Genomic DNA, 9,923 nt, shown 5'->3' with positions numbered 1-9,923 from the left:
AATTCAAGACCAAAAGAGGATGGAGGTTTGCCCATTAGGGCATGGCTGGAAAGAAGCATGTTTTCTTAAAAAAAAAAAAACAAAAGCTATGTATTCCAAGTAAACCCACACATTATGAAGGTAACATGTTGAGTAATCATTTTAATAATGGAAAGTATAGCAAGTAAGAACACACAATGACATCCTTTTTATAACAGCCTCCTGGAGGAAAAAGAGTAAGAGGGGAAAGCCACTGAACATTTCTAGGAATGAGATCCTATCCTGACTTAGGTTTAATAAAAGAATTTGGAGGAACTATGAGCCAAAATACAGAAATCTTTTAGGAAGCATTAAAACATTAAAAAAAGTTGAATCAAAGAGAAAGATGTTCCTTAATGATTTTTAGAGGTCAAAGACTTGGGAAAGAATGCAGGTGAGGGTGATAAAATGCTCATTATCATTTTCCTTTCCCATGTGTCTTGAATGGGAAAAGTATAATACTGCTGCTGAAGGGATATGGCAGCATTAGAGGGAGGGAAGGGAGAAATACAAGCCATAGAGAATTCGAAATACTGAGTGTCCCTCATGCTAAGGAGAGCAATTTATTCTTTATTTTTTTATTTTCCCCATTTATTCAGTGTTTTGTTTTAGATTACTTGTGATGTTTTTTTTCCCCATGTAGGCGACTCCCACTGTGCGAACTCTCTCTACAAAGACAGATTGGCAATTTAAAAAGTTTTCTTGATGCTTTTAAAAAGGCATCACTGTCACATTCTAATACTCCTTCCCGAATGGAAGCCTACCTTGTAACCAAGAATCACAATAAGCAAAATAAGTTCACACTCTGATAACACCTTACAGTATATACCTCATTCTACATAAGTAGCACTTTGCCTTCCTACCAAGAAAAGGGAGATATTCTTCACTTGTCTTGGTCATTACATTAGTTCTAGTTCTCATGTCTTTTAGTGTTTTCCATTATGTTGTTGTGGTTATTGTGTGCATTATTTCTCTTGGTTTTTTTCTTATTTCCCTCTGTATCATACATACAAATCTTCTCATAGGTCTCTGGAACATTCATATTTGTCATTTATGGCACAGTGCTAGTTCATTTCATTCATATAACACAATTTGTTCATCCATTCTCCCAGTCAATGGACATCCACTTTACTTCCAGTTTCTTGTCAGGTGCCATAGTGTATAGAGTGTTGAACTTGGAATCAAAAAGACTTGAGTTTGTATCCTACCTCAGCTATTCAAAGTCTCAGATTTAGTTTCCTTACCTATAAAATAGGGATCATAACAGTAATTACCTTATAGAGCTATAGTGAGGATGAGATGAGAAAATATATGTCAAGTACCTTGTAAACCTTAAAGTGCTATATAAGCATTAGCTATTAATATTTTATTACCATAAAAAGTTGAACTTTATTTTTTAAATTGAATTTTTTTTTCTTCCAATGATCAAGCCTTTATTTTTTCTTTCTTAAACTGCCTCCTCTACTAGGAAAAAAAGCAACCTGGCATCAAAAATGTACAATTAAATAAAACAAATTTCCATATTGACTATGACCAAAAATGTGGGTCTTATTCTGCATGCTTTGCTCATCACCTCTCTGTTAGGAGATGAACAGCATTCTTCATCTTGGGTTCTCTGAAATCATGGTTGACCATTTCATTGTCCAGAGTTCTTAAAGTCTTTCAAAATTTTTCACTTTTACAATGTTGATGTTATAGTATACATTGTTCTCCTGGTTCTACTCACCTCACTCTGCGTCAGTTCACTCAGTCTTCCCTGGTTTCTCTGAAGCCATCTCTTTTCTTCTTTCTTACAACACAATAGCATTCCATTACATTCATATACTATACTTTGTTCAGTCATTTTTCAATTGATGGGCACCCGCTTAGTTTCCACTTCTTTTCCAGTACAAAAAGAGCTGCTATAAATATTTTTGCACATGGGGACCATTTCCTTCTTCTTTGATCTCTTCAGAACATAGACCTAGAAATGGTATTGTTGGATCAAAGAATATGCAGAGTTAAGTAACTTTTAAGTTGCCTTGTATTTTTAATGATGGTAAATACTGAAAACCAGGACTTACATCACAAGACAGTTGACTTTATGTCCATTTAATTCTATAAGGCATGATGCAGAAAAGAGAAGATACAGCTTTCTCAAAGTCTGCACCAGCCAAGTACAAACTTTAGAAGGTGCTACCAAAGTTAGAGTTGCTTAGGATATACTATATATCTGTCTTCTGAGAATCAGCCTTGTTTAACTCTAGAGAAGATCATTATCATTATCATAATCACAGTAATTGCCACAACAACTTTCAAAGACCACCTAAGAGGTCACAGAAGGGTTGTAACGTGCATTGGTGGAGGAAATATCCCCACTGATAAAATTCTAGATCCTTGAAGAAATGTAGTGAAATCAATGAGCTTCACTATGACAGCGACCATTCAAATTCACTGTATCCCAGCTACATGGCCCTGGATGTACCAGGTACCCTGAAATACTGTTTCTAACATCGTAATGAGTAAATCCAGAGGCAGCATGGCAAAATGGATATAACACTGGCCTCGGAACCTAGAAGACTTGGATTCAAATTTTGCCTATGCTACATCATATATGTGTGTGTGTATACATACATATACACATATATACACATATATACACACATGTACACATATACACACATACATACACACACATACATGTATATATATATATATATATACACATAATTTAAAACACATACAGGGGAAATCATTTGGCCTCTCAGCACTCCAGGTAATTCCCTAAAATGGGGTTGCTTAACCTAAGGGCCTTGGAACTTTTCTTTAAAATATGTTTTTATAACTGTATTTTAATAAAAATTAGTCTCTTTTGTAACCCTTTGTATATTATTTTATCTTTTTGTTTGTTTTTTGGTGAGGCAATCGGGGTTAAGTGACTTGCCCAACTAGTGACAGCTAGTAAGTGTCAAGTGTCTGAGGCCGGATTTGAACTCAGGTCCTCCTGACTCCAAGGTCAGAGCTCTATCCACTGCACCATCTAGCTGCCCTTGTATATTATTTTATACATTAACATTCTAAACATTCTAAGAAGTCCATAAGTTTCACCAGACTGTCAAAGGGGTCCATAACACACACACAAAATAAGTAAAGAACCCCTTCTCTAAGCTTGTAAGACACAGCACAGGTACCTGCTCTCCATTAGTAAAGGTTTCTTCTTTATCAGGAGTTACCTCTATCTATAAAGCGCAGATTCAGTCCCACCCCTCAGATGGGCAAATCAGAACAAGCAAATGTTCCTTTTGGGTCCAATTAAATGTAGCAGGTTAAGACTTAGCCTTACCTCAGGAAGGCAAGCAGCTCTAATACAAAGTTCCCATTCCCAGGTTGGCAATAGATGAGCAGGTTACAAAGCCTATCGGTGTGCCAGAACCCAGTTTCTTGTTTCCATAACAGTTATCTGAAAATATATATAAGGAACATGGAGGGAAGTCAGGGAGAAATGAGGGGGTAAAGGGGGCCAAGAAAAAATTAGCCAAAGACCCTGAATTCACAAATCCTACAATGTAAATTAAAGCATCACAACATAAACAAATGAAGAGGATTTAAGAATGTTTAAACATTGACATGGAGATAGAAAACACATGAGCAGTTAGAATTCAAAGACTTGTCCTAGATCTACCACTTACTAGCTGTGTGACCTTAGACCAGTCCCTTAACTTCTCTAAACCTCAATTTCTTCATCTCTAAAACGAAATTACTAGATGAGATATCCTCTGAGTCTCCCTTCAGATGTGAAGTCTATGATTTCCTAAATTCCAAAGACTATGGCCTGCTTTCAACAAATCATTCTATGAAAATGAATTTATGAAGCACATGAATTAATGAGTTATTTATTCCCTTTACCACAGGATCCCTTCAAATAACATTACATCTAAATATACTTCAAGTATGCTTCTATTGACATAAATTCCATTTTAATGCAGCTTTCAGGAATGAATCTGTTGTATCGAACATGGCACAGTACAAGTGTAGACAAGACATGACCTAAATAGGGGCAATGCCTTTATTATGTTCATCACCCAATTTGTGAATTCAGGTAAGAATACTTATAATCTGATACGCAATGGTTTCTCATCAGCTTGGTGTGACAAAGAGAATACAGTTCTTAAAGACTGAAGACTTGGATTCAGGTCCGAATTCTAACACTTAATAATTGTGTGAACTTTGGCCAATTACTTGCCTTGTTTCCAGGTCATCTTCAGTTGTTCTGATCTATAGCTGGCCACTGGACCCAGAGGGCTGTGGAGGAGAAAGTGACACTGGTGACTTTGCACAGCCCTCTCTCGCTTAAATCCAATTCACTTGCAAGTCGTGGCATCATCTTCCTGATGTCATGGTCCTCTTCAAGAACGAAGGACAAACCACAAGCCTTGTTTCCTCAGCTGTATACATTGGGGGAGACAGGGGTCAGACAATAGTTCATCTGGAAAAGATGAAGGGTTGGGGGGGGTGGTAGTGGACACAAGGTCAACATGAGTCAATAGTGTGAAATGGGAACCAAGGAAGCCTTAAGAAGAACATAGGATTCAGGAAAGAGGAGGTGATTTGCCTAGCGTCCTCTGCCCTGGTCACCTCTATATCTGGAGTAATGTCTTCAAGTCTGGGTGTCTGATGTTAGGAAAGGCAGCAATTGATTGTTATAGAGTGTCCAGAGGAGGGCAATACAGATGGTGAAGAGCCTCTTGCCTAAGGTAACTGAAGGCCAGTCGAAGGAACTGGTAGGCAGAATACAAGGGGGTAGGGAGTGGGGGAGGGTGCTGCATGAAAGCTCTTTAAGTATTTCAAGGGCTATCCTGTGCAAGGGGGATGGGACTTGTTGTACTCAGCCTCAGAGGGCAGAACTAGGAGCAATGAGTTGATGTAAAAAGGCAACTGGAGGTGATGTCAAAAAAATGTCTTAATTGAAATTCAATGTTGTGAGTTCCCCCTCACTAGAAATCTTCCAAGGCCAGATGACCTCTTCTTGGGTATGTTATAGAGGGTTGTTGTGAGGATCAAATGAGATAATATTTGTAAAGTGCTTTGTAAACTTTAAAGTATTATAAATTATAAAGTATTATTATAAATTATAAAAGTATAGTTCTATTGTTGTCATCATATTATATATTTACTATATTGTGATATATTCATCATCACAATATTGTATTTATTATATATTATATATTACATAATGTTATATTAATAATATTGGAAGGGATTCTTTTTCAGATATGAATTGACCTTTAGGTATAAATTGATTCATATCTGAAAGAATTCCCTCTACAACATGCCCAATAAATAGTCATCTAGCTTTTTCAAGAAGACTTCCAGATGGCTGCAGGTTCCCCACGGCTGGTCTAGAGTCTCCCTGACTCTACCATTGACTAGCAGTGTGTCCTTAAGCAAATACTTTCTAGATCTCAGTTTTTTTCAGCTGTAAAATAAAGATGCTGGTTAAGAAAACAATATATACAAGTACAATAACACACATGAAAAGAACAGGAAAACAGTAATTATGGCCAATCTTGCCCCTGGTGAATATATGAGGTAATGAATCATTCCTTGTTTGTTAGAAAAGTGATGTTCTATGGATGCAAAGGGAAGCAAGATGACACCACAATGCATAGAGTACTGGGCCTGGATTCAGGAAGATTCATCTTTCTGAGTTCAAATCTGGCCTCAGACACTTACTGGCTATGTGACCCTGAGCAAGTCACTTGACCCTTTTGCCTCAGTTTCCTCATTTGTAAAATGAGCTGTAGAAGGAAATGGCAAACCACTCCAGTAACTCTGCCAAGAAAACCCCAACAATGTCACTAAGAGTCAGACACAACTGAAAAAATGACTGAAATGGTGTGAAATATTAAATACATGATTAGATGTGGTCATTGTGTTGATTGGTTTGATCAACTAATTTTTCTTTGGTACAAGATAAGGTTTATTGAAGGGACCTGGGTGCAGTATACATCTAGAAATGGTTATGATTTTAAAATAAAAGGCATCAATAAAACTTTTAAAAATGTTACCATACAATAAAAATAAGTGAGTTAGACCATATGATCCCTAAAAACTGTTCTAGTTCTAAAAGGAGATATCCCTGTTAAGGTCAAAACAGAAATACATTTCTGCCATTTACTAGGAATCGAAAGGAGCAGCAGCTGCATTTATATACTAGTTTAATTTGATGCTCACAACAACCCTGTAAAGTAGGCAATATTATTACCCTTACTTTACAGATGAGGAAATGGGTTGAAAGAGGTTAGGTGACCTTCCCAGGATCATGCAGCTAGCAAGTGTCTGAGGCAGGGTTCAGACTTGGGTTTTCCTGATTCCAAGTCCAGCAGTCTATTCACTGTGCCACCTAGCCACCAAGTCATGACCTACTTCCCTGCTACCCCTTCTCCTCACCTTTTCCTTCATTTAGAAATACTTAACTCCTCCAGGGTATTAAAGAGTCTTATGCAAGTTGGAGCCCTTGTAAGATGAATCCTTGCCAGGATTGGAATTTATACAGTGACATGCATGAAAGAACCAGTACAGCCACGTTCACTTCATCATAACATGGTTGTCAAAGACATGGGCATCCTTTAAAAAAAACAACAATATTATTCAGCTCCATGGATTGCACTGTTCAGTGACTAATATATATAAGAAAAGGAATAGTAGTGTAAAAAAAAAGAAAAAGAAGAAATGGCTTCCATCTGTGTGCAGAAAAGAAAATGGAATAACTGATTGTCATGGGATGTATCAACATTTTGATAACTGGAAAGTGAGTGGCGAGCTCAGTGAAGAAGTCTCAGGAAAGGGGCCCCAGGCTCCATACAACTCGCTGGTGATGTATTCATTTCTATGATATTTCTGCCAGTCCAATTAAAATAGTGTCAAGAATGATATGATGAGTAAAAAAAACTTCCTCTAGAAATTCAGAATTATGAAAGTCAGACTGACACTTGTTCTTGTAATTTATACTTAATTTTTAGAGAGTTGCCTGGGGCACTGAAGTTAAGTGGCTTTCCCAAGGTCACACAGACAGAGGCTGTCAATCCACTATACCATGTCCACTTACATAGTCATATTATTAAATTTAACATAGCTATATAACCACAAGCTGAAATTTATCTAAGATATAACTATTTTTTAAAAAATCAGTTTCACATTACTCTAGGTGTCAAAGAGGTGTCAACCAAAATCAGATTAAAACTAGTTCAATTTAACTAGATTAAATTAGTTAAATGGGAAATGTTGAATGAAATAAAAAAAATCCAATACAATATAGATAATGTTAATTTGTGATTTTCTAAGTGAATATGCACTTCTCAGGGATCCATTTCTATTTGAATTTGACAATACTGATCTAGGGACTTTAAGAAAAAAAAAACAACATAAAAACAATTTCACTAGGAGGTTCCGAAATTTTATTCTTTTGACAGAGCCCAAGGTAGATATAGAGATATCTATATCGACCATCTACATTGTCCAAATTACCTGGATAATTACCAAGTATTTATTTGTGTTGTCTATATAGTATAAAGAGAAGTCAAAATGAGAGAGAGAGACAGACAGAGAGAGAGACAGAGAGTGAGAGAGAGAGAGGGGGGACCCATAAATCCTCAAATACCTAACTGCACTAGTAAGGCAAAGGTCCTGAATTATCCATGTGAGCTTAACATTAATCAAATTCATCAAACAGATACTTAATTTTATATTATACTTTGTGCCATGTAGACAATATGAGTGGATTAATTCTGGGCCTGGGGCATCAGGGAACACTGGTAGAGCTGCTAAACATGGCTATTTCTTTGATGGTATCTGTCTACAAATTTGATGGAGACCCAAGGGCTGGGTCAATTGACTGTAAATATTCCTCCCTTCCCCCACAATTTTCAAGGCATTTGAATTTTAATTCTGTTTCTGTTCCTGACTTTCTGTGTTAGTCTAGTTTTGCTTTAGTTCCTCTTCCTGCATAAAGACAAAGCATATAGCTCCTAGAAAACAACAATAATAACCACACCTTTACAAGTCAGTATAGGGAAGATTACCTAGAATTTCAGAGTACCATTAAGCCAGCATTCTTGATTTTCTTAATAAGTCATTTCTTGTTGAAGTGGATAAAGCACTGTCTCTAGAAATTCAATTTAATTTAACAAATGTTTATTAAATGCCCATGTCCCATACTGTGCTAGGTGCAAGGAATACAAAGACAAAGGAAATAACATCTGCCCCTCAAAGAACTTACATTTTATGGGGATAGAGGGGACCAATATGTTCACAGGTAAGTCAATACATAATATATGCAAAGTAAATGCAAAATAATTTCTTTGGAGAACAACTTACAGTACTAACTGGGGGTGGAAGGATCAGAAAAGGCCTCCTGTGGGAGGTGAAATTGGTGCTAAACTTTGGCAGGAGCTAAGGGTGCTCAGAGGCAAAGATGGGAAAAGCCATTATTACAGATATGAGGGACAGTCTGTGCAGAAGGTTGGGAATGGAATGTTGTGTACAGGAAGGGCAAATGAGGCAATTAGCCCAGAACACAGAGTGCCCTGGGAGAAAATGGCGAGGAATAATACGAAATAGATCAACAAAGATAGATTGGAGTCAGATTCTGTGGACTTTAGACATCAAATAGAGGCTTTCTTTTCTTTCTTTTTTTTTTTTTTTGCAATAGGGAACCATGGATATTTCTTGAGTATGGGAGTGACGTGATCAAACTTGCGTACTGAACAGCTAGAAAGACATCAGATTAATTACTAAAATGTAAGTTTCTTGAAGAATTGTTTCATTTTATTTGTATCCCTAGCACTTAGCACAGTTCCTGGCACATAACAGGCACTTAATAAATATTTGTTGATACATACATATGATATATGTAATACATATGTATGCTACATGATGTATGTGATGTATGATATACGAACTGGTTTCCTCACCTTTGGTTACTTCTCTGTCAGTTGAATGCTAGAGTTCTTGCTATTCATAGGTGTTTCATTGATTTCTTTTGTTGTATGTTTAATTCTGTGTTATTTAAGAATAGATATTTACTTGAAGGAAATATGCAAAAGTCATAACTCTTAAAGAGCAAGTTAATATTTGCTAGAGATATAGTAAAAGTGGTTGGTAAGGGGAAGTCAAGCAAATTGAAGATCATTCAAACCTTCAGTGAAATAGTATCAGTTGCACAGAAACACAAAGGAAAGTGGAGTAGAAAATAACAACATTCAAAAACTGACAACACATCATTGCAAAATAACCTCATTAATCCTCAGATTACAAGCAAAGACCTTCAGCGGGATCTGAAAGCTGAAGGAATTATGATTGATGCCTCTACAGAGTACTATAGGTTTCTTGAAGTTGGAAAAACATCAAGAAAAACAGTAAAAAAAAAAAAAAGGTTGCTAACCATTACTATAAAGAAAAAATACTTATCATGTATAAAACTATATAAAAATTGGAGTGCTAAAGATTGGGGAAGCAAAAGCAATTTTTACTGATGAGACTCCCACATTTTTTACTCAAAGCCATAACAAAACCATTGAGAGAAGTCCAGGTAAGATAGCCAGATTCGGCATCTTCATTAAATAGCAAAATGATCACCTGAATAAATGTTTTAGGATTATTTTTTTACTTTCTTTTACTTACTTTTTAAACTTTCAATGGATCTAGATATCTTATCTCCAATGTAAGAATGATGAACTCTGAAAACATATTGATACCTGAGAAGCAGAACTGTTTAAGAATTTAAGACTCTGGGCTGTGTCACGCTTCACAAAAGGTTTAAGAAATTTATCCAAGAGATGGAGATAAACATGTTTCAGTACCCTGAGAAATCACTTGATTTAAACCTTATTGAAAATCTGTGGACTAAAATAAAGGCTAGAAAAATG

The sequence above is a fragment of the Vombatus ursinus genome, unplaced genomic scaffold (assembly GCF_900497805.2).
Source record: "Vombatus ursinus unplaced genomic scaffold, bare-nosed wombat genome assembly UNPS02014832.1, whole genome shotgun sequence".
In the NCBI taxonomy this organism is placed as follows: Eukaryota; Metazoa; Chordata; class Mammalia; order Diprotodontia; family Vombatidae; genus Vombatus; species Vombatus ursinus.
Note: the sequence above shows the minus strand (reverse complement) of the source record.